The sequence below is a fragment of the Marmota flaviventris genome, chromosome 3, assembly GCF_047511675.1.
Source record: "Marmota flaviventris isolate mMarFla1 chromosome 3, mMarFla1.hap1, whole genome shotgun sequence".
NCBI classification, from domain to species: Eukaryota; Metazoa; Chordata; class Mammalia; order Rodentia; family Sciuridae; genus Marmota; species Marmota flaviventris.
In genome coordinates, this window is record NC_092500.1 from 26,838,423 (window position 1) to 26,864,484 (window position 26,062).

The window sequence follows — 26,062 nt, forward strand, 5'->3', positions numbered from 1 at the left end:
ATCTCCAAACAGAGTCATTCTCAGGTACTGGGGGTAGAGACATCAACATATCAATTTAGGGGTACACAGTTCCACCCAGAATGTTTGTTTGGTATTAGTACATTCTGGTACTTCCCTCATGACCTCCTGGGGTCACAGAATATTAAGAACTGTAAACCTCAGATGTCATCTGGTATAGTTCTCACCTTCTCTCTTTCAGAAAGAGAAATGAATATAACATTATGCAAAGCCTGTTTCTCGTTCAACTTTCTGTGGAAGTTTTCTTCTATATTTGTTCTTTTGAGGGACATCTTGCGCAGTACCGAGAGTGCTTGTTAGGAATGGCAAGGTCATTTGCATAGTTTAGCAACAATGGAGGATTACTTATGAAAATAAAATGAAAAATAGCAAGTTGATAAGCCCAAAGCCATACGGCACCCAGACATTTTTAAAATTGCATCAGAATTAGGGGCTGGGGTTGTGACATATATATAAATAAATAAAGGTATTGTATCCATCTACAACTAAAAAAATTTTTTTTAAAAAGTGCATCAGAATTATTAGTTCACCTCAGAGCCGTATCAGGATCTTGCTTCGAAAAGCTTTAACTATGTTCAGAAGCATCCCAGATACTATCTGATAATTGATATTTGGGTTCAGAGCTAGAAATATGAGGAAGGAAATCTTCAGAGGGCTTAGTCTTGGAGCCTTGTAACTTAGCTAGAGAATTCCAGGGTCCTCTTTATATTTGCTAGGGGAGAAGACTTCACCAACTTTAATTTTTTTTTTTTTTGTCAATGGACCTTTATTTATTCATATGCAGTACTGAGAATCGAACCTAGTGTCTCACACATTCTAAGCAAGCGTTCTACCACTGAGCCAGAACCACAGCCCCAGATTTCATCAATTTTTGATGAAATCTTAGAGATTCTTTTGATGTTAGAGTCTGTAAACAAGTCAGGATGGCGCCTGGTATTTTGCCAGGGGGAGTGGTTTGTGAGGTGGCGCCAGCAAGCCCTTAAGTGTGGAGATTTCTTATTGGTTGACTGATGTATCTAGTTTATGTTAATTAAGATAAGCTGTGTGGAATGTATAAATACCTCTGTTGTCTTACAATAAATGGCTCCCACTCCTGCTGTATCAATCTACACAAGTTCCTCGTCACCCCCCCGGTTATTTTGCTGCAGCCGGACTGCAGCATTTTGACACTTTCTTAAAAGTTCTCTATCTAGGAACAATGATGAACAAAGTTTATTCAATTCATTCATTTTTAGAATTCTTCCTTCATCAAATATTTATTAAGTGTTAACACATGTCTGACTTTGTGTCAAGTGATGGGTAACTGTCGTGATCACATGGTGGCCGAAGTTGGGAGAGAAGGCACTATGACAAGAGATTGCCTTGCAGCACGATAGTTTTGCCAAAATCTTGGTCCTGGTCCCTGTTGCCAATCCAATAATGAGGACAGTTTTGAGAAAAAAGAAGGTTTATTGCTGAAGGGAAAGCGAGGAATGAGAGACGGGTAAGTGAGAAATGAAAGACAGAGACCAGGCAGAGATACACCACACGAGAGTTTATTTGTCAGAGCTGACAAATAAAGGCCATCTCTCTATAGGAGAGAGAGGCAACACAGGCTGGAGTTCTGGGACTTTTATGGGGGAGGCTCTAGAGTAAGAGCTGGGTGAGTCCTAATGCAGGCGGTTAAGGGTTGGTTGGTATGAAGGAGTGGTGAGCCTTTCTCAGAAAGGCCCTTGGGTGGGAAAGTGAAACTTTTTCCTTAAAATGGTGGCTGTCACTTAAGATGGCCATCCAGATGCCAAGCAAAGACCTTATATTCCCCCCTTTTTTGTTTTTATTGGGCCCCTTAGGGAACAGGGACATAGGTCAATCTTCTATAACTGCTTCCTTCTGGGAAGGGGCAGTGTTTGAATCATTGGAACAATGATGAGGGTTGTGTGGTGGTGGAATGCTCTCCCTGGTGGCCCAATTTTGGTGAGGGATTGATATTCCTTCAGCAGAGGAGAGCTGTTGTTTCTGACGTCCAAGGTCCTGTTGGTGTTGTTTTGTCTTGTCCTTTACTATACCAGATTGATTGACATAAAACTGGCTTTCCTCCTGTAGGTACAGACAAAGTCCACCTTTTTCAGCTATAAGAAGATCAAGGCCCCATGGATTCTGCAGAACCACAGCAGCTAAAGTATCAAGCTGGGATTGTATAGTTATTATGGTTTGAGCAAATTGCTGTAAGTCTCCTTGAAATTGGAATGATAATCCCTGGTAGTAGTCCCCCTGGGAGGTGAGTGCAGAATGAGGGAGGAGGGCAAAATTGAAAAAGGGAAGGATGGTGCTCGTGGTTCTGCAGTGTCCTCGTGGTCCTCAGAGACCAAAGGAAGATTGGGGGTTCCAGCCTTGGAGAAACCAGCTTGAGAGGACCTGTGGGTCTCACTGTATAAAAGGGTGGAGAGGACTGTTTTAAATGGGAGTAGTTATGAACCCAATATGGGATGCCCTCAAGGCAGGCCACTGAGGGAGTGGTAAGAATGATCCGATAAGGTCCAGTCCATTTTGCAGAGAGGTTGAGAGGAGGAGGGGGTACCTCTTGGAGGGGGCATCTCTTTGAGAGGTACCAGGTCACCAGGAGAAAGAGTGGGAGAAGGAGAAGAGGCATAACTAAGCTTTGCCAGAACAGCACTACTGTATTGCCAAAGAAGTTTCCTAATGTACACAAGAAGGGGCCAGAAAAGATGAGGAGCAAGAGGTAGTGGAGAATCAGAGGGTGGTGAGCAGGACAGGGAGACAGGCCATCCATATAGAAGCTCAAAAGGGGAGATGTTGAGTGGCTTCTTTGGGAGGGCTTGTAACCTAAGAAGAGCCAAGGGAAGGAGTTTAGTCCAACCTAAATGTAATTCAAGTGAGTGAGAATGTTCTTCAAGGTGTGGTTGGTACAGTCCACTTTGCCAGAACACTGGGGATGGTAGGGAACATGAAAATGCCAGGAGATGTTGAGTGCCTTAGCTAAAGACCATAAACATGGGATCATTATCAGACTGGAGCCAGGAGGGGAGGCTGAATCAGGGAAGAATGTGTTCAGTGAGGATGTTGGCCACATCGGGGCACATTTATTGGTGGTAGGAAAAGCCTTGACCCATCTCAAGAAGGTGTTGACAAGTACCAAGAGAAATTTGTACCGCTCGATTGGGGACATTTGGGTGAAATACAGCTGCCAATCAGAGCAACGGAGATGTCCTCTTGCCTGGTGTAAAGGGAAGGCAGATGGGCAGAGATTAGAGGTAGAGTTGGTTTTTTGGCAGATTTCACAGGAGGCAGAGAGGGTAGAGAGAAATTGTAAGTCCTCTGGAGAGAGTTTAAGGTGGGAAGTGAGAAATTGTCTTAAAGATGTGGTGTTGTGGTGAAAGTGGTTGTAAAGGAAGGTAAGCATCTGTTGAGTGTCAGGTGAGGAAGAGTCCATCGGGGGACTAGCAAGGCAGAGGACCGAAGGTGCAGTAGGCTATTGGAGGGCAGTGGCCCTCGCCTCAGAGTCTGCCTTATTGTTGCTGAGTGTCACAAAAGTGGTGTCTGTCTGGTGGGATTTACAATGTGAGATTCCAACGGCAGTGGGAAGCTTTGAGGCCTGAAGGAGATCTGAGATAAAGAGGACATTAGTAATTGAAGTTCCCTTGGTGGTAAGGAATCCACGCTCCTTCCAAATAGCAGAGTGGGAAAGAAATATGTGGAAAGCGTATTTAGAGTCAGTGTGGACATTGAGGGAGGCTCCCTTTGCCAAACTGAGGACTCTCATGAAGGCGACAAGTTCAGCCTGCTGATTGGATGTATTACTGGGGAGGGGAGCAGCTTCCACAACTGAGGTAACAGAGACTATAGCATGCTCTGCCTGACCAACTCCCTCCTGAAGGAAGCAGGAGCCATCTGAACCATGTGTATGTGCCTGGAGCAAGGGGCCTGCCTGTATGTGGGAGCGATGTGGAAGAAGCTCCTCCAGAGTTTCAATGCATGAATGGGTAAGAGGACAAAAGGTGGAAGAGTCCTGAGCAGTGGGAAGAAGAGTAGCAGGATTTAAAGGTGAGCACATGTAGAAAGTAAGACTGAGACCTTCCACCAGGGAAACCTGTAGAGAAAAAAGGTGACGGGGGGGCAGGGAATGTAAGCCCTTATAGGTGAGGAGTTCCTTTAGGTGATGGGGAGCCAGAATGGTGAGTGGGGCCCCAATGGTTAAGCTGCAGCCAACCTTGGTGGGCAAGGGGCCCATCCCAAACAGTAGGGTCAAGATCCTTCCATAGAAAAGCCACAGGGGCAAAGGTTGGCTCCAGCATATGTCCGAGGACCCCTAGAGCAAATTCATGCTTTTTAGCCACGTAAAGGTGAAATGGGCATGTGAGGTCAGGGAGATGGAGAGAGAGAGAAAGTTTTGAAGTCATTCTTCTGTGTTGTAGCCAAAGGAAAAGTTAAATTGACACTTTTTTTTTCTTATCAAGCCTGCTGAGTCTGCCCTTTGAATTTCAATGTTAGCTTCAGTGTGGCCTTGGCCAGGGATGTTGCTGCCTAGGGCTTTACCATGTACTATGCCAATAGAAGAAGGGAGGAGGGTTCTGGGTCCCTTGTTTGTCTAGAAGTAGGGTCTCTGGAGGAATCCAGAGCTTTAGTGGCAAGTCGAAGCTGGGCAGGGGAGCAAGAGGAACAAAGGGAAGGCTTAGAGTGGAGAAAGGAGAAAGCCTGCATATAAGGGATTTCCTTCCGTTTTCCAGAGCACTCACAAAAGTTATGAAGATTCCATAAAATCAAAGGTGCCATTAGGTGGCCTTTGTCCAAGTCTTAGAATGGCCATGACTGAGTAGAAAGTTGAATTATTCAGGATCCAAATGGAGTGGGGCTAGGTGGGCGATCCGAGAGTGAGTCAAATGGGATTCTGGACTGGGAGTTCCCCATGGCGAGCTGGAGTGCTGGAGTGGCTAGAGGCCAGTGTCCCCTGGCTCCAGGCCAAACCAGAGTGAGAGAGAGGACAGCAGTGAAAAGGGGCCATCACCACACAATTCACTGGCCCTGGGGCTGAAGCCTTTCTACTTCCCTAGTCCCGGGCTTTGCTGGTAGAGAGTCTTGGTGCCTGGCCAGGGCTTTGGTGAGCTCTGCTGAGGAGTTGAGAACCAAGACCTGAGAGTGAACTCACCAAGGGGAAGGGTTGGGAAGTTCGAGAACCTTGGTGCTGGGCCAAGATCTAAGTTAACTTTTGTCTCTGGAGAGGAGACTTGTCACTGCAGTCTCTAGGGGGTAGACTCGTGGGGAGGAGGGGAAGGGCAAAATCACTTACCAAATGAGGCTGGTGTGTGGATGGAGAAGGAGAGCACTAGGTGAATGGAAGGAGGTGTGTGGCAATTGTCCTGGGCCCTCAGGCCAGGATCACAAAGCAGCTTAAATCCCAGGAGGGGAGAGCGAAGCTGATGGGAGAATGTGATCAAGGCTGCTCTGCAAAGAGAGGGAGAGCAGCAGCAAGGAGGGAGAGCAGGTATTGTGATTAGGCCAGGAAGTGGAGGGGGTTTTGAGATGGATGTGAATGAGCTCCTGGTGTGAGGCCATAGAAGGACTTGAGACATCCCAGACAGTAGGGTCCACCTCGGAAAGGCGTTATGGGAAGGCACTGGCAGACGGAATAGGGGATGGTCCTAAGGTGAGAATGAGGATCAGGGGAGAGGCAGGCGAGTCTGCATGGAAGTGTATATGAGGGGAGAAGGAAAGCATGGCCCCCAACTTTGTGAGGATGTCCCCTCCCATAAGGGGAACAGGGCACTGTGGAATGACCAAAAAGGAGTAGGTAAAAATTAGAGCCAGAAGCGCAAACAAGGCTAGGTGTCTGTAAGGGTTGGTAAGGTTTACCCTCTACCCTGACAATAGAGGTCACAGAATGAGTAGCAGGTCCCCAGAACTCCTTGAGGACTGAATATGTAGCCCCAGTGTCTAGGAGGAAGGAGACAGGCCTACCTGAAATACGCAGAGTATTACCCTGGGTTCCCGCAGAATGATGGTAGTGGTCAGGTGATGGGGACCTGGATCTCATTGTCAATCCTCTGCAGCCAGTCCTAAGAGTTGGAAAAGGGAACCAGTAGGGCCAGATGGCTGGAGGCCACTATAGGCTCAGGGACAGTCAAAGGCCCAGTGTCCCTTCTGATGGCATTTAGGACAAGGGCCTGAAGGCTTGCAAGGCTTAGAACATGTATGAACCCAGTGATCCACCTGACCACATTTAAAACTGGGTCTGGGTGGTCCCGAGGGACCTTTTCATGGGCCAGTGGAAGCCGGGACAGATGCTAAGGCAGGACAAATGGCTTGAGAGTGCATATGATATTTCTGCTTTCGGGCCTTCTCGTGTTTCTTGTTATATACCTTAAAAGCCTCCCAAAACCTCGGCTTGGGGAGTTAGGGGCCCCCTCTAGAGGTGCCTTAGTTTGGCTTTAATATTGGGGGAACTATGGGAGAAAAAGTAGGTCATTAGTAGTTGTCTCCCATTTGGAGTTTCAGGGTCCAGATCAGTATATTGTAAGAAAGCCTTGCTCAGGTGGTCTAAAATGCTGAAGGGTTTTCATTCTTTTTTTTTTTAAAGAGAGAGAGAGAGAGAGAGAGAATTTTAATATTTTATTTTTTAGTTTTCGGCAGACACAACATCTTTGTATGTGGTGCTGAGGATCGAACCGGGGCCACACGCATGCCAGGCGAGCATGCTACCGCTTGAGCCACATCCCCAGCCCCGGGTTTTCATTCTTATCTTGGGAGATTTCTGGAGCGTTTCATAATTGATAGGTTTATGGTCTGTCTTTCTAAGTCCTTCCATGAGGCAAGTAATGAATTGGTTTTCACTAGTTATTCCTCTTGGTGAATTATAATTCCAACTGGGGTCCCGATCAGGGGCTGCTTCAGTGCCAATTGGATGGGCAGGGGAGGTCTGATGTACCTCATCAGTATAATTTCTAGCTTGCTCCCAAACTCGCCTGCGCTCCTCGGGCAGGAGGATGTTAGGTAAGATCAAATGGACATTGTGGAAGGTCAAATTATATGATTGAGTCAGATATTGAAACTCTTTGATACATGTAGTGGGGCCTGAAGTATAGGACCCAACCTGCTTTTCTGTGAAAGATCTGACTAAGATAAAGGCACATGAACTGTGATTACATCACCTACCCCAGCCACCTTGCCTAGAGGACACAGAGATGTGGGTTGGGTAGAGGCAGCCCGTGAGCATGTGGCAGGAGGAGAGAAGGGTGGAGGGGCCGAGGGGACAGTTGCAGCGGAGGCTTCATTAGAAAGAGAATTGTGGTATGGTGGAGGCTCATCCTCTGGGTCGAAGGAGAAGGTGTCCTGGGTAGGATCTTCTGTCCCTTTGGAAGCAGGCGTAGGGGAGGTGAGAGCTAAGAGGACTTGTGCAAGAGAGCAAGAGTTGCAGAGAGAGGGCTTAGAACGCAGAGAGGAGAAGGCCTGAATGTATAATATCTCTTTTCATTTTCCCGAGTGCTTATAATAGTTGAAAAGATCCCTGATAATATTGGGATCTAGAGTGCCATTAAGTGGCCATTTAGAGTTGTTATCCAAAGGATATTGAGGCCACATCTGATTGCACAGATAATTTTTTTGGAGTTTAGGTCTAGGGAGAGAGAGAGAGAGAGAGAGAGACCCTAGGTTAGCCAGGAGGCATCCTAGGGGACTATGGGAGGGAATGGACAAGGAGCTGCCCATGGTGAGACGTGGGAGGTAAGTTTAGAGGTGGGGCATCCCCCAGTCTCTAGTATCACCCAGTGGAGAGGACAATTATGCTCAGGGGTCATCACCACAGCTGGGTAAGCATCAGGGCAGGAGCCCGTAGAGGCACTTGGGCACCAGATTGGGACTAGGTAGTAGGGGCAGAAGCCCATAGAATGGGCAGAAGCCTGAAGAGATTAACCCAAGGCCGAGAAGTCTCACCAGGAACAACTCCCAATTATCCTCAGTGTTTTTTTCTCAAAACCCAGGACCCAAATAAAAGACCACCTATAGACCCGGTTGACAGTAGGGATCAGTCATAGCTGTGAAAGCTGTGGCTGGGGGTACCCCCGACCATATGGTGACTCTGGGAGTACTGGACAATCAAGGTCACTTCCCGGGACTGTAGGTTGTTTAGGTCGGCCAGAGACAAGGGTCTTACCTGATATGTCTGGCGGTGGGTGCAGAGAGGGCATTCGGCAGAACCAAGGGCCTGGTCCCCTGATGGAATCCGGATCAGGGCCCGGGATTCTCAGTGACCCTTGAAGAGGGGAGCGGGCACACTGGGGAATCCGATTCCGGTTTTTGGCACCAAAAAAATGGGGGAAAGCGAGGAACAAAAGACAGGTAAGCAAGAAATGAAAGACGGAGACCAGGCAGAGATACACATGAGAGTTTATTTGTCAGAGCTGAAAAATAAAGGCCATCTCTCTATAAGAGAGAGAGGCAACACAGGCTTGAGCTCTGGAACTTTTTTTGCGGGGTGGGGGTGGGGGGGCTCAGGAATCAGAGCCTGGCAGGTCCTAATGCCAGGGTTAGGGGTTGGGTTGGTATAAGGGAGTGGTGAGCCTTTCTCAGAAAAGCTCTTGGGCGGGAAAGTGAAACTTTTTCCTTAAAATGGTGGCTGTCACTTAAGATGGCCATCCAGATGCTAAGCAAGGACCTTATAATTGCTTTGCTAGCAAAGTAGAAACATAGGGGACTCCTGTCTGAAAGGCTGTGATTCTGCCCATCCGCAGGAACAGGGGTTTTTTAGATGAATCAAAGGCTACATTCCATGTGTTCTCTATTGGAGGTGTAATTCACTTATTAATTTGGGAGATAGTCACTTCTGAGATCTTCTGGTACCATTCCCAAAGTCTGCATTACTTCATCCTTATGGTGGGTGTATATGCAAGGACAGAAAAATCTGCCTAAAATGGGGAAGAAAGGTGATCCTGTTTCCCCTGAGATTCAGGAGGGGGAGAGAGGAAGAGAAAGAAACATGTCCAGGGCGGAGCAGCAAGGGCTACATTCAAAGCATAAAGTGGACCACTGTTACAAGAGGTCCATGATAGAGAAACAAGAATTTATTATAGGAGAATACAGGGAGACCCCCCCACCGCCACCGCGCCCCCCCCCCCCCCCCCCCCCCGCTGCAATCCAGGCAGGGTGGCCAAAGAGCTTTCCCTAGAAGTTGGAGGGCAAAGCAGAGAACTGAAAGGTGAGCAGAAGTTGGCCAGGTAATGAGGACAGGAGAGGGGTTCTGGTGGAGGGAATAGTGTGCGTGAGACCTTCAGGCAAGAGATGGCTGAGGACATGAAGGTCTGTTCGTGGCTGAGGACATTCAAGGCCTGCTGGGGGGCAGCATCCTGGTGAGCAGAGCCCAGAAGTGAGGCAGGAAGAGTACATGGGGTGGCTCTGGAAGACGGGCATTGTGAGACAGAAATAAGATAGCACGCATGAACTACCCTAGAAAAGTACCCACAGCATAGTAAGTCCTCACAAAACAGTTGCCTTTCACAAAATCCTTAGTGCAAATCCTATCTCACCAAATAACAGAATTCATTTTATTCTGGAATAAAGAAGCTACCTTGTTTAGCCTGTTGAAGATGTCTGGCCCTTCACACCTTGAGTCCTGGATTTCAAAATAATTGCAAGAATGTCCTAATTGCTTTGTGACACATGCTTGGAACTATGGTCTTTAACCTGTCATTATGCTACAAATGCTTTGAACCAAGGGCCTGGAACATTTCTGAACAAGTGACTCATAGAGTGATATACATGTACAGACTGCTGTGGGACTTCCTTGCTGGTCAGTGGCCACAGGAGCCAGGATCATTGTACATAGTAGATAGGATCACCTCATGATCATCCACCCACTGCTAAAGAAACCTTTAAAAAGCCAGGCCATCTTTTGCACACCATTATCATGGGGCAAAACTTTCAAAGGAATTTTGGGATTCATACTGTCTTAGGGAGAAGGAGGGTTAATGACTTCTTTGTACTCTATTTTTACTTCCTTTCTTGGGAGTCTAACATCAATTCCAGGGTCTGGTGGTGGTTTTTGTTGTTGTTGTTGTTTTTGTAGTGGTTAAGGACTAGGCATACATCATGTTATACCAACAACATAAAAGCAGCTCATGATTTATTTCATCCATACAGTCATCCCACTGTATCTGAGGGGGGTAAGTTCTAAGATGTTCTGTGGATGTCTGAAACTGCAGGAAGCAGGTTTTTGTATACTTCATTTTTTCTCTATATATAATTCCATAATAAAACTTTGTTCACAGCAAAAAGTTAATAAAAAGCCAGGCATGGTAGCACATGCCTGTAATCCCAGTGTCTCGAGAGGCTGAGACAGGAGGATTGCGAGTTCAAAACAAGCTTCAGCAAAGTAAGGAGCTAAGCAACTCAATGAGACCCTGTCTCTAAATAAAATATAAAATAGAGCTGGGGATGTAGCTCAGTGGTTGAGTTCCCCAGAGTTCAATCCTCAGTACCCACCCCTGCAAAAGATTAATAATAACTAATAGTAAAATAGAACAATAATAATATATTATAATAAAATTGCTTAAAACTTATGAATTGTTTATTTCTGGATTTTCCATTTAATATTTTCAAACCACAGTTGATCATAGGTAACTGAAATCACAGATAAGGTATAATCATAGACAAGGTGGGGTGATTGTAATAAGGCAAGTATTTACTGATGCTATTATAGGGATGGAGTATAAACATATCTAGAACATAGTCCTCAAGAGGTGAGATCCATGTGTCTGCTATTAATTACAATAAGGTAGTAAATATTAAAATAGAACTTTGAGGTGCTGCAGGATCTGCAGAAGAAAACAAAAGCTTTATCTTGCTAGTGGAAATCAGAGAAAGCTTTCGAGAGTAGGTTTTTATTGGAGCTGTGTCTGAAAGGATGAGTCAGAGGAGTCTATCCAGGGCTGGGCAAGGGCTTTCTAGGCAGGAAAACTGAAAGCACCAAGAGATGGAACTTCCAACACATGAAACTTTGGGGGAACTGTACATGACCCGATTTCTTGAGGTTTTTTTTTTTTTTGTGTGTGTGTGTTGTTGATGTGCTGGGGTGGCTTGGTTTCTTGACTTCAGGATGTTTGGGAAGCATGAAGGGAAATGAGAATGGAAAAATAGGCAAATGGTGAAGGGTGTGTCTCTGTAATATGCTAGAGCGGTCAGAGGGAGTGGAGAGGAAGGTTTAACAAGAACTGGGTGAGCCAGGTGTGATGGTGCACGCCTGTCATCTCAGCAACTGGGGAGGTTGAGACAGGAGGATCATAAATTCAAGGCCAGCTTCAAAAGCTTAAGAAATCCCTGTCTCAAAATAAAAAATAAAAAGGACTGGGAATGTGGCTCAGCAGAAGAACACCCCTGGGTTCGATCCCTAGTACCATAAATTAATTAATTAATGAAACAATAAAACTAGCTGGGTACTGTGGCTCACACCTGTAATCCCAGGGGCTTGGGAGGTCGTCGAGTCAGGAGGATCACGAGTTCAAAGCCAGCCACAGCAACGGCAAGGCACGAGGCAACTCAGTGAGACCCTATCTCTGAAGAAAATACAAAATAGGGTTGGGGATGTGGCTCAGTGGTTGAGTGCCCCTGAATTCAATCCCCTGTACCAAAATGAATAAATAAATAAATAAGAAAATAAAAACAATAATACTGGATGGTGGTGTTGATGTAGCTGAGTGAGACCCTGGAGTGGACCCCCGGTACCAAGTTAGAATTGAAGGGACTTGGTTGGTTAGAGCAGGGTGGGGTACCTAGGGGTAATGATCCCTGGTTTCCAGTGGGGGCCCATGGGTTGAGTGGTAATGCTTGACTCAGAGCTTACAGACCTTAGAGTAGGAGCTCGGTTTACCTGCATAACTTCCAAAAGGGTTGAATGAACACAGCGCCAAGATGAACAAAACCACAATGACAAGAATAGCAGGTGAGTAAGCCTCCCAAAAGTGAGAAAATTAGAATATATCTTACACAGCCACTGCTCTCATCAATTCTCCATAAAATCAGCTGAATGTGGGTCTCGCCTCCCTCAAGGTGAAGCCTGTGAATGTCGAAGGTGCAAGCTGGGCTTAAAGTATAAAAAAGAAATTTTGACCAACTTTTGTATTCCATGTATGACTGGTTCTCCCCCTGCCTGTGGAAACACGCCTAGAGTGGACTTACATAACCTCCTAGAAATACAGGTGGCAGCTCTAGAGGATTAGCACAATGAAGACTGAGTCCATGGAGTGCCCTCCCTTCCCTGATGGTTCCACCTAACGCATTTCTGTGTGTGATTCAGAGCCTACTTCACATCCTGCCTTCTGGAACCTGGCCCATATGATGTCAGTCTGCATTTAACTCCCTTCACCTAACATTCCTCTGCAGCAATTTGGGGTCTAATGTACACCGCCTTGAATAATTTACCTTCATTTTCTGTGAGTTCCCAGAGAATACAAAATCTTACTTATCAGATGTGATTCTCTTGAAGTTTCAAATTTTCAGCCTTTCCTTTTGTATCCCGGTTATAACCCTGTCACTTACCTGCCTTTGTAGGTATGTGTCCCTTGGTTCATTCATAAAGTCAGTCTTTACTTGGTAATTACTATGTACCAAGCAGGTGATCCAGCCCCAATGTGCCTCCTTGACTTCATCTTCCCCTGCCTCACTGCCTCTTACCCACAGCCACTTGTTCCCACCCAAGGCCTTTCTACTTGTTCTTCCAGTTGCCTGGATATCCCTCCCTCAGAACTTCTCAATATTTAGGTTTCCTTCATTTAATTTCATCAGGGAAAATTTTTCTGACCAGTCTTTCACCCATTTGCTTTCTCTTTTCGTAAAATGATCATTAAAGTGTGCATTATCATGTAAAATCAAATCTTCTGCTTAGTTGTTTAGGGTCCATTTCCCCATATTGGATGTAAACTCCATGATGGCAACCTGGCCCAGTGGTGCCCATCTGTAATCCCCTCAAGTTCAAAATTAGCCGCATGAATTCAAAATCAACCTGAGCAACTTAGAGAGACACTGTCTCAGAAAATAAAATGGGCTGGAGATGTATCTCAGTGGTAGAGTTCACCGGGTTCAATCCCCAGTACTACAAAACAAACAAAAACCAAGATGGCAGTATGTTCTGTTCTTTGCTGGAACTTCTGCATCTAGCACTGGTGCCTAACCCCTAGCAGGTACTCTGAAGATACATGGTCATTTTTTTTTTGGTACCAGGGATTGACTCCAGGGTGCTTAACCACTGAGCACATCCCCAGCCTTTTTTATATATTATTTTGAAACAGTGTCTTGCTAAGTTTCTTAGGGCCTCACTAAGGTGTTGAGGCTGGCCTTGAACTTGCAATTCTCCTGCCTCAGCCTCCCAAGTTGCTGGGATTACAGGCGTGGGTCAACATGTGGGGCCTCACAACCTTTTCATCCATTGCTGATCAGATTCCGATCTCTTTTGCTTTATCCTTGCCAGAAGCACCTGCAACTTCTATCCTTAGCATGAGGCCTTTGCCTGTTGATGGGGTGAGGAGGTAATGGGACCTTCTAGCTATTTCAAGTCACTCTATACTTTTGAGATATATCACAAACAAATAGTTCATTTCAGCTCATAATAAATTATAATGCTCCACTTTGGGCAGTTTCGCCATCACATTTATTAGCTGAAGTGAGCATTACAGCTGCTCATGCATGCATTTTACTCCCACAGACATTAAGCTGATGCCACCATAACGCTTGATAAATCCCCTCCCTCGGTCTCCTCTTCTGTGCAGAGGCAGTTAACCTTCATGCTGTTGTGATTGCTATTCTACCACTAAAGCACTGATGTGTTAGAATTTGATTGAAGGAAATTTCCCCCTATATAATGCTGAATTTCCCCCACATGCATTTTTAGCTTATTACACTAGTATCTATTTTTATTTAAAGGGTCGTTTTGGATATTAATTCAGCTTGCTCTTGACCTTGATATCAGATCTGTCACTACCACATGACTGATGGATGAATGTGGCATTGCCAGGAGCAGAGCCACATAAACATTTAATCACAGCCTTCTCTTCCCCTGTTTAATAATACGCTGTCACTGCAGCTCTCTCGCCACACATTTATTTCATTGCTGCCAAAATGGATGTTTGCTCATTCGATGTCTAGTTTTGGGTTCATTTCTATAGTCAACTGAAAAGGTCTTTGTGTTCGGAGAATCAAATTATGATTTCAGTTGTTTTCTTCATCTCTTCAGCTGAAAATTGGGTGTATGTCCAGAATGCATGATATGTAATTAGACTGGAAGATGGGACTCCTTCATCCCAAAGATCCAGCCAGATGCCAGAGGACAAGAATTGGAGGAAGAATGGATCTTGTCAAAGTCCTGTTTTCTTGCTTTCTTTCTATCTGTGTGATCTTCCAGAAATCTCACCATCTATATTGTAGGTTCTTCCCTAAGAAATCAAGGTTGAATTGGATTTTCTATGAGTGAACCTCTGGCAAGCAGCCAGAAAATTTTATGGAGGAGGTTATGGAATCTCTTGCTATGGAAAACTTCTATTTGGGAGGATTGTTGGAGGGCTCATGGGGTAGCTGTTGGCTTTGAAACCAGCCAGGAGCAAGAGAGAAAGAGAGAGAGAGAAACAGACAGAGATAGAATAGAAATTGTGCTTACTGTGTAAACAGTTAATAATGCTATCAATTTCTACCTCATTGCCATATAATGGAGATAAGAATCTCATTATTCAGAGACATGCAAATGTAGCGATTCTAGTCTTTATACACAGCCATTAATCACCAGGTCACTCATGCTATGTAATTTGCTCTGTGAACTCAGGCACATAAAAAATGTCACCCTCATCACTGCCAATCATAGCACCACAGAAGACAACGCCAGAATAAAAGGCATTTGAAAGGGGACATGCTGAGGACTGCACTGTTGCAAGGCAAAAAAACAGAGAGCCAAATACAATGGCCTCTGGTTGGCTTTGCAGAGCCACCGGCTGGAAACTGACCCAGCTGCCCTCAGATGGAGGCAAAGTTTGGCCCCATAAAGCAAGTATTGAGATTGCACTGGTAAGGTGGGAACTGAGGGCTCTCTGTGACCTTGAGAGCATGACATCATTGATATCCACTATGCCAGTAATATAGACCTTTTAGCAGTTTCTTTGGTGTAGATTTGTGTTGTCCAAGATGGCAGCCACTAGCCATATGTGGCTACTGTACACTTGAAATATGGCTAGTGCAGCTGAGATGAAACTATAAGTGCAAAATGCACACTGCATTTCAAAAACTTTGTGTGTAAAATGTACAACAGCTCATGAATACATTTTTTTGGGGGGGGATACAGGGGTTGAACTCAAGGGCACTCAACTACTGAGCCACATCCCAAGTCCTATTTCTTTGTATTTTATTTAGAAACAGGGTCTCACTGAGTTGTTTAGTGCCTCACTTTTTGCTGAGGCTGGCTTTGAACTCGTGATCCTCCTGTCCCGAGCTGCTGGGATTACAGGCGTGCGCCACATGAATACATTTTTAATTGATTACATGTTGAAGAAATATCTTGTATGTATTAGACTAATGTGACTAATGTATTAGACTAATAAAAACTCAGATTAATTTCTCCTAGCTGGGTACGGTGGCACACACCTGAAATTCCAGCAATGGGGAGACTGAGGCAGGAAGATCATGAGTTTGAAGTTAGCCTCAGCAACTTAGTGAGTCCAGGTCTCAAAATGAATGAATGAATGAATAAATAAATAAGTGGACTGAGGTTGTTGCTTAGCACCCTTGGGTCTGATCCCCAGTACCAAAATAAAACCAAACAACAACAACAAAATTAATTCATTCTACTATCTTTCCTATGTTCACATGTAAATACATGACCAATGTAATTCCACATCATGTACAATCAGAAGAATGGAAAGTTGTACTCCATGTGCATATAGTATGTCAAAATACATTCTACTGTCATGTATAACTAAAAAGAACAGATAAAAAAATAAATTTCTCCAGTTTCTTTTTTACTTTTTAAATGGGACTACTTAGAAAATTTGAAGTTACTTATGTAGCTCACATTTTATTTCTATTGGACAACACTGGCCTCCAGAAATCAGATGCTTGTTTATTCCAGTTGCTAAGAGTTGATCTTGTTTTTCTTGCCCTCTGAATAAACTCTAGAGATCCTTCACATTGATAGGAGGAGCTGCTTCCTCATTGTTGCTAGTGGGCAGAGTTCTTCCTCCTCTTGCTGCCCTGCTCCTTTCTGTCCTGACTCTCCATGCCTGTGGCCTCCTCCTCTACTTGCAAAGAAAGCCAGGGACCCTTGTCTCAGGACTCTAGAGTGCTCTAGATAAATGGTGACCCATGACAATCATAAACCCAATACAAGTTTAAACTTTTTTTTTTTTTTTTTGAGACAGAGGCTCATTGTCTTGCCCACGGTTGGTCCTGAACTCCTGAACTCAAGTTATCCTCCTGACCCAACTGCAGGTTTCACTATGTGATTGCATTCAGTTTTTGTTCCAGAAAATCTGCGGGAGTGAAAAAAACAGCAGCCCAGTAAAGGCAGTATGTGGTGTAAAGTGAAGCAGAAGCCCCCACAGATGTCAGAGGAGGTAGATGCAAGTCCACTAACTGGCTATGTTTGATTTGGACAAATCAGTGTTTGAGCCTCAGTTTCTTTCTTTCTCTGATGTCAACAACACTTTCTTCAGCCAATTGCTAAAGTATCAAATGAGATAGCGTGTAAGAAAAGTACTGTGAATCATGAAACATTTTTATGGAGGCAAATTTATGCCCAGAGAGGCAGATCCTGTGGGCAGATTGTTTTATTTGGCCAGAAAAGGGTGTTTTGTTGAGTGGGAATGCCTTAGAGGTGGACAGTCCCCGGTCTGAGAGAGACTTCACTACACTTGTTATCTTAATGCAGCTAATTTGTGTCACCTCCCTGGCTGCTGAAGACACATGTTGTGTACCTTGCAAAGTGGCTAGGGCAACATGTAGTAATGCAACCATGTCACTGAGGGTGGCCTATGTACTAGGTTCTCTGTGGACACTGTCCAGGGGACACTGTCGCTGGGAACTCTCAGTAAGCACATAGGTTTTGGCATCACCAAGTTCAGATGAAGAGATCAAGCACCTACCACTGGCTGGATACTGCTGTCAGCTCCAGGGACACAAAGTATTCCTCTCAATGACTCAGCTGTGCACTGTGTGTGTGTGTGGGGCTGTTGATTCTATCTTGGGGGAAGAGGTTTGAAGAGGAGGTGGGGTTTAGAAGAGAGAAAAGGCATTTTCCATTTTTGAGCTGAGACTGGGCCATACATAAGATTAGTCCCTATTTTGTCTTCTCAAGACAGCTTTCAGAACGAGATACTCTTATCTTTATTTTGCAGACAAAGGAGGCCATCTTAGGAAACCTGCCCAAGGTCACTTAGGATGGATGGAGATAGAATTTGTTTATTTATTTGTTTTTAAAACTTTGAGACAAGGTCTCACTAAATTGCAGAGGCTGACCTGGAACTTATAATCCTCCTGCTCCAGCCTCCCAAATTTCTGAGATTATAGGCATGTTCCATGGCACCTGGCACTGGAGCTAGAACTTCAATCCAGGTCCTTCTGAGTGGGCTTGAGCCTGGAGTACATCCACTGTGCCTCCCCAGGGATTAAAGAAAGAAAGATTCACAACAATTATTTCTCTCTCTCTTTTTTTTTTTGCTGTTGTTGTTGTACTGGAGATTGAATCCAGGAGTGCTCTACCACTGAGTCACAACCCCCAAACCTATTTATTTATTTATTTTAAATATTTATTTTTTAGGTGTAGATGGACACAACACAATGCCTTTATTTTTATGTGGTGCTGAGGATCGAACCCGGGTCCCGCCCGTACTAGGCAAGCACTCTACCGCTGAGCCACAATCCCAGCCCCAAAACCTTTTTATTTTGAAATAAAAATAAATACTAAGTTACTGAGGGTTGGCCTTGAACTTGCAATTCTCCTGCTTCAGCCTCCTGAATCACTGGATTACAGGTGTGCACCACGGCGCTTTGTGAAGGGAAAGCTAGGAATGAGAGATGGGTAAGTGAGAAATGAAGGACAGAGACCAGGAAGAGATACACACAAGAGTTTATTTGTCAGAGCTGACAAATAAAGGCCATCTCTCTACAGCAGAGAGAGGCAACACAGGCTTGCGTTCTGGGACTTTTATGGGGGAGGTTCCAGGAATCAGAGCCCCTGGGGTCCTAATGCCAGGGTTAGGGGTTAGGTTGGTATGAAAGAGTGGTGAGCCTTTCTCAGGAACTCCTGTGGGCAAGAAAGCAAAACTTTTTCCTAAAATGGTGGCTGTCACTTAAGATGGCCATTCAGATGGTAAGCAAGGACCTTATACTTGGTTTATAGCAATTATTTTGGTTTGCAGGGTCTCCCTCTCTTTATTCCCTCCCTTCTATGGGAGTTTGCAAGGGGGAACTCCCTTTTTCTTTTTTAATCCAAAGTTCATTTGTTATTAAAGTTACAATAAAGTACTTCCCAACGCATATAAAAGTGCAAAAATAACTGATGGTGCTGGGTGTGGTGGTGCATTCCTGCAATCCCAGTGACTCAGGAGGCTGAGGCAGGAGGATTCCAAGTTCAAAGCCAGCCTCAGCAACTTAGCGAGACCCTGTTTCAAAATAAAAAAATAAATAAATAAAAAGGGCAGGGGATGTAGCTCAATGGTTAAGCATCCCTGTGTTTAATTGCTGGTACAAAACAAAACAACACTTATGCCTTTTTTTTTTTTCCCAAGAAAGATACTGGATACAATATTTAATGACAAGTCAAGACAGAGATATAGCTGGGCTCAGTAGTGAACACCTGTGATCCCAGTGACTTGAGAGGCTGAGACATGAGCCTCAGCAAGTTCAAAGCCAGCCTCAGCAAAAGCGAGGTGCTAAGCAACTTAGTGAGACACTGTCCCTAAAATACAAAACAAAATACAAAATAGGGCTGGCAATGAGGGTCAGTGGGCAAATGCCCCTGAGTTCAATCCCTGGTATCCGCGCCCCCCTCCAAAAAAACACAAAAAAACCGAAAACGGAGATATGCCTCAAGGATTTTACTGGGTTTTAAAGTCACATTTTTGAACAACGCATCACAAAGTCAATAGTCATACATCACAAAGTCAATAGTCATACATCGAGGAAACTCACCAGTGGAGCTCTCTCACTGTGTGTGTACTCTAAGAGGTCCCATGCTGTATCTCTTCCATTTTGTTGATTGGCTGGACTCCAGAGGCATTTTGAGGGTGGCACGTGGAGTTTACCGCTTGGCTAGCTTTTCTGAGATGGGTGACAGGTGTCAAAAAGGAGTCATCAAATTGTTGGGCACTGGATCCGTCTTCCTGTAGCTCAGACATCCCTTAAGGGGCTTCCTCTAGGAAAGGTCTGTATCACTGACCTTCTCTCCTCCAGCCTGGAGAGTAGTTTCCTAGTTTCGAAGCTTGTTGCCTGAGGGCTCTCTAGCCCCCAGGATGTGTGTGTGTGTGTGGGGGGGGGAGGTGTCCTGTTATACATTTTTTTTTGCAGCACTGGGGACTGAATCCAGGGCCTCAAGCATGCTAGGCAGGTACAATATTGTTGAGCTGTGTCCCCAGCCCTGGCAGTACAAATCCAATCCAGCAGCCACCGGGATTGTTTGTTTAGAAACAAGGGAGTTCTGATTTTTGACATTAGTAACCTTTAGCACTGATTTCTTAGTGATAAACAAGCCACCCAACCCCCAGGTGAATTTGTTTGACCCATTTTCACTGCTATCCCAACCAAAAAGTCCGGGCCCCTTCATGCCAGGCAGCAGTGGGACTGGCTGCCCAAGTGGGCAAAGGTCAGAGAGCGTGGGTTGTAACTGGGCAGGCACAGCCGTGGCCTTGGCTCTGGCCTTCAGCTAGTATTTGTTTTCCTCTGCTACAAGCCAGGGTTGAAGGTCACCATGGGTTCATTCAGAGCTCAGTCTCTGGAATCTGCCACACCTGAGTTTGAACCCTTATCTCATCCAGGTTCTGGGTGAGTCTCCTGGGATATGTTTGGGTCTAAGCCTCTGTTTTCTTCTTATATAAATATGTGTACTAAGGAGATTTTCATCGTAATCGGCAAGCACTTAATTTACTGAGTGCAAGGCATTTTTCTGAGCTTTTCCCACATACTACTCAATCCTTACAACAACCATATGATGTAAATAATTCTGACATTCCCATTTTACAGGTGGAGGAAAGGGTAGAGATTTTCCCAACATTCTTTTTTTTTTTTTTGGGGGGGGGGCGGTACCAGGGATTGAACCCAGGGGCATTGGACCACTGAGCCATATCCCCAGCCAATTTTGTATTTTATTAGAGATAGGGTCTCAGTGAGATGCTTAGCACCTCACCGTTGCTGAGGCTGACTTTGAATTTGTGATCCCCCTGTCTCAGATGCCCAAGCAGCTGGGATTACAGGTGTGCTCCATTGCGTCTGGCTCCCAGCATTCTTTAATACACACAGACCTGCTATATCTAAGTAGTGTGAGTCTACAGTCTCCCTTTAAGCTCTAGGTGATGCAGAAATAATGTTAAGCACTTGCAATTCAGGACACAGTGGATATTTAATACATCCCATTTATTGTTAATTCCTGTTTTAGTCAGCTTTTCTTTTTTTTTGCTGCTGTGACCAGGGCTTGAGGTGAAGCAGAACACTGGAGGAAAGTGGCTTAGGATGTGGGACTAGGAAGAGGAAGGGGAGAGAGAAAGGGGGAGTGAGGGAGGGAGGAGGGAGAGAGATCTCTTCACTATGAGAAAATATAAACTAAAAGGCATGCCCCCGACCCACCTCCCCCGTCACACCCTACCTGCTTACAGTCACCACTCAGTCAATTCGTATCTGGGGATTAATGTTCTCATAACACAATCATTTCACTTCTGAACTTTCTTGCACTATCCTATGCATAAGCTTTTGGGGGACACCGAATATTTAAATCATAACAATTCCATAATTCTTTTTTTTTTTTGGTACCAGGGATAGAACCCAGGAGCACTTAACCATTAGCCACATCCCCAGCCTTTTTTAATTTTTATTTTGAAACAGGGTCTCCTTAAGTTCCTGAGGGTGGCTTTGAACTTGAGATCCTTCTGCCTCAGCCTCCTGAGTCACTGGAAATACAGGCTTGTGCTTCTGAGCCTGGGCCATTATAAGTTTTTAATGGTTCTAGTTCTCATAGCTTCCTTGAGGTACCTTAGAAGTGGAGTGATAGGGTGGGGTGGGGGGAGAATGGAGAGGGGATGGTTATGGGGAACAGCTGAATAGAAGAAAAAGCTTCTAATGGGCTATAGCAAAGTGGGACAACTATGGTTGACAATAATTGTGCATTTCATAATAACTAGTAGAAAGGATTTTGAATGTTCCCAACACAAAGAAATGATGAATATTTGAGGTGATGGATAGACCAGTTACCCTGATCTGATCATTATACATTGTATACATTATTGAAATATCATACTGTATTAAACAAATATATATAATTATGTGCATTAAGAAGTAAGACAAACCGGGGGCTGGGGATGTGGCTCAAGCGGTAGCGCGCTCGCCTGGCATGCGTGCAGCCAGGGTTCGATCCTCAGCACCACATACAAACAAAGATGTTGTGTCTGCCGAAAACTAAAATAAATAAATAAATGAATATTAAAATTCTCTCTTAAAAAAAAAAAAAAAAGAAGAAGTAAGACAAACCGGGCATGGCGCTGCACTACTTGAGAGGCTGAGATAGGAGGATCCCAAGTTTGAGTCTAGCCTTGTCAACTTACCAAGACCCTGTCACAAAATAAAAAATAAAGCTGGGCATGGTAAACCCATGCTTGTAATCCCAGAAACTCAAGAGGCTGAGGCAGGAGGATCATGAGTCGAGGGGTCAGCCTCAGTAACTTAGTGAGGCCCTAAGCAACTTAGTGAGATTCTGTCTCAAAATAAAAAATAAAGGGCTGGGTGGTGTATAGCACAGTGGTAATATACCCCTGGATTCAATTCCCAGTACCCTTCTGCCCCGCAAAAAAAGGGCTAAGGATGTATAGAACACCCCTGGATTCAATCCCAGGACTAAACAAACAAAATTAAAGTATATAAAAAATGTCAACAATAACCAATAAGAGGTGGAATGAGATAAAATATTTTTGTGAGAGTTTGACTTTTTCCTTCATAGTCTTGAGCTTGAGCAAGGATAGTGTGTCTGAACCCAGTTCCTCTTGTCTTTTTAACTTTCGTGTTAATATTTTCACTCCATTTTGTAGTTTACATTTCATGTTGTACTTAACCATGATGAACGTTAGCATCGTCTCACAGGCATCTTGCAGGCGAATGAGTTAATGTGTGTCAAGTACTTACCCAGTGTTTGGCACTGAGTGGGTGCTATGGAAGGGAGGTAGGTACACAGGGTTCTGAAGGTACCTGATCTCAACTGTGACCTTTCCCATTGGGGATGCCTCTGTTCCCAGGACCCATTGAGGCAGGATGCAACTGTCCCGTGTGTTGCCAACAGCCAAGTCTGGGACTTTTGGAGACCAGAGTTTCTGGCTGGATCTGCCCTCAGTGGCCAATGCCCACCACATCAACTGGTGCACTGAGAGGAAGTGCGAACTTGGTAAGAAACAGAATTCTATTTCTTTTTTTCTGAGCTTCAACTGGAGCAAAGCAAGAAGAAACAAGAGAACCATGTCCTCTTTCCAAACTTACTGCTCTACCATTTGTGCCCTTGACTTAAATTATTATTTCATAACATGAGGAGGACAAACCCCTTTCATGGGACTCAACACTTAGACCACATCACATCATATGAGTTCTCAGACATGGAAAACAGGGCTAAGGGCTGCAGTGGAGAAGACTTCCTCTTCCTTCTGAAACTGGATTTTCAGCTCTTTTGCTGGAGTATTGCAGCAGACAACAGCCACCTGCTTGTAACTTCCTTCTGGGTTCTTGTGAATTCAAAGAACGAAATGCACAGAAGACTGAGCGTAGAAGAGCAGGATTTGTTCAGAGGAGAAAAGAGCCAAGTCCCACAGGGCGAGAGGGGACCCAACAGGGGTTGCCATTAAGTGCACCAGTCTAGGGGCTTATATAGCTACTGGGTAGGGGCATTGATCAATATCTATGCTGATCAGATATTGGAAAAGCACTAAGGTTATTTGTCAAAATCTATGATAATTAGTTATTGGTCATGCCAAGGCTACTGGTCAAAATCCGTGCTAAACAGGTATTGAAAGGCCTACGGCTGCCGGTTAGCTCTTGTATCCGTAGCCTTCACTCGGTCTGTCCCACCTACCTTTTCCTGCTGCTCTGGCACAAAGGAGTTGACTGGAATGTTTGGAATTCTTCTACAGCAGGTTAATCTCCTCAAGTGTCCTTCACCTTTACAGTAGCCATGATGTACTGTTTATCTCTCCTCCCCTCCCTTCCCCTCCCCTCCTCTCTTCTCTTCTTGTTTTCTTCTCTTCTGGTTTCTTCCTTTTTCTTCTCTTTTACCCTGGGGATTGAACCTAGGGTCTTACACATACCACGCAAGTGCTGTACCACTGATCTATGTCCCCAGTTATTTTAAAATTTTGTTCTATTTTGAGACAGGATCTCATTAAGTTGCTCAGGCTGGCCTTGAACTTGTGATCCTCCTGCCTCAGCCTCTGGAGTCACTGGGATTTGGGGCATGCACCCCTGGGCCTGTTCAGTAGGTTAGGGGTATTAAATACACTTTAAAATTATTATATTTTCAACTCAGGCCTATCAGAAGGTAATCCCATCGTGAGTTAAGGAGCATCTGAATATTTACATAACATTTATTGAGGTCCAACCACATGCTGGACACTGGACTCAAAGTGTTATGTGTATTAACACATTTAATCTTCAGTTCTACAGGTAGATGCTTACATAAATTCCATTCTATGGATAAGAACATGCAGCACAGAGAGGCTAGCTCAGGTGGCCAAGGACATACAACTTGCAATTGTCCAAGGTGGAATTTGAAGCCATGTGTCTGGTTTTGGTATTTCACACATTTAAAAGTTGATTTTGATCAAGTTATCTTTGATTTCCAGTTAGCTCTCATCTGGCTATTTCTTCTCGGCCGTCAGCATCTGCTTTGCTCCCCTATGAATGTTCTACTAAAGGGAAAAGAGCTGGGAGGAGAGTGACGCCCTGGGAGAAGATGACAAACTCCGCTACCTCAGTGGAATGGCCTTTCTGCGCACCCCTCGAAGGTCCATCAGAGTGATCTCCCCTCATCTGCTGCTGCCACTTAGTCTGCCCCAAGGACCCTGCCTGGGCAGTGGACTGCCTAAGAGCTTGACTCTCCAGCTCTCCCTCCTCCCTGCAGACTGTGGGGCCCCAGAGCTGCTGATTGCAGTGCAAAAGTGAAGCTCTGAGCAGATGCTCAATGGCTATTGAACTGGAAGGAATTGAATGATGTCGTGGTATTGGAAAGTCTATGAGGAACTGGACTCTCCTCTTCTGTTCAGAAAAAGGATTGCTTGGGGCTTGGGGATGTGGCTCAAGTGGTAGCGCGCTCGCCTGGCATGCGTGTGGCCCGGGTTCGATCCTCAGCACCACATACAAAGATGTTGTGTCCGCCGATAATTAAAAAATAAATATTAAAAAATTTTCTAAGAAAAAGGATTGCAGATGATACTGAAACTGGTCAAGTGCCAAGAAGAAGGAGGAAGGGTCCTGGGTGTTGAAGTCAATTTTTTTTTTTTTTTAAGTAGTGGGAATTTAACCCAGGGGCACTTTACCACTGAGCTACCTCCCCAGCTCATTTTATTTTATTTAATGTTTTTGAGACAGAGTCTCACTAAATTGCTGAGGCTGGCCTTGAACTCGAAATCCTCCAGCCTCAGCCTCCTGAGTTGCTGGGATTACAGGTGTGCATCACCAGGCCAGGTTTGGAGTTACTTTTTATGGTATCTGGTGAAATAGCTTCTTCTTCTTTTAAATATATTTTTTAAAATTTTTATTTTAATTTGTCATATGTGACAGCAGAATGCATTACAATTCATATTACACATATAGAGTACAATTTTTCATATCTCTGGTGGTACACAAAGTAAAGTCACATCATTTGTGTCTTCATACCCTAATACTTAGGGTAGTGATGTCCATCTCATTCCACCGTCTTTCCTACCCCCATGTGCAGTCTGGCTGGGCACACAATCACTAGCCACCACACAGCTTGTAGATTCAAACAGCAACTCTTTATTCCCGAACTCACACCAGCCGTCTACAATCACGTTCTGGGGAAATCCACGTTCTCTGCCCAAATCCACATCCACTGGGCTTCTGTCTCCCAAAAAATACTGTCTGAATCCCGTGAGAACTCAAGGGGAACTCAGGCAGCAGGATACGCCCTATTCCCAGCAGGAATAACCTTAAACCTTAAACCTGGAACCTAAACCGGGAACGCCCTAAACCCGGATTATAAACCGGGAACACCCTAAACCCGGATCCGCCCTGGTCCTTGAGCAAGGTCACCTACATGCAATGTCACTGCAAAATGTCCTATTTCCATGAGTCCTTCCACTAAGCAACATGGGGTACGCTGGCAAGGAAATTGTCATACCTATTTGGCTAATGGCTCCCAGCACCCATGCCTACTCTCATCCCCTCCCTCCCCTTTTCCCCTTTGCCCTATCTAGAGTTTACCTAATTCTCCCATGCTCCCCCTCAACCACCACATTATGAATCAGCATCCTTAAATCAGAGAAAATATTGGACATTTGGTTATTTGGAATTGACTAACTTCACTTAGCATGATATTCTCCAACTCCATCCATTTACTTGTAAATGCTATGATTTTATTCTCTTTTAATGCTGAGTAATATTCCATTGTGTATATATAACACAGTTTCTTCATCCATTCACCTACTGAAGGGCATCTAGGTTGGCTCCACAGTTTAGCTATTGTGAATTGTGCTGCTGTAAACACTGATATGGTTGTGTCCCTGTAGCATGCTGAAACAACTTCTTTTTGACACCAGTAGAGGACAGGTGTGGATGTGATGGTGAGGAAACCCCAGGTTGTGGAGCTGAGATGGAGAGGCCAGAGGCC

At 44.8% G+C, this 26,062-nt stretch overlaps 1 long non-coding RNA gene across 1 annotated transcript in view; it reads left to right on the forward strand.

The window, feature by feature from the left end:
• The window catches only part of LOC117794705 (uncharacterized), a 72,899-nt gene extending 48,316 nt beyond the window's left edge, over positions 1–24,583 (forward strand). Inside the window, exons 3-5 of the long non-coding RNA XR_011706914.1 lie at positions 2,101–2,222; positions 22,467–22,612; positions 24,057–24,583. This is a non-coding gene — a long non-coding RNA (uncharacterized lncRNA). The remainder of the gene's footprint in view (positions 1–2,100; positions 2,223–22,466; positions 22,613–24,056) is intronic.
• Positions 24,584–26,062: the final 1,479 nt, after the last annotated feature.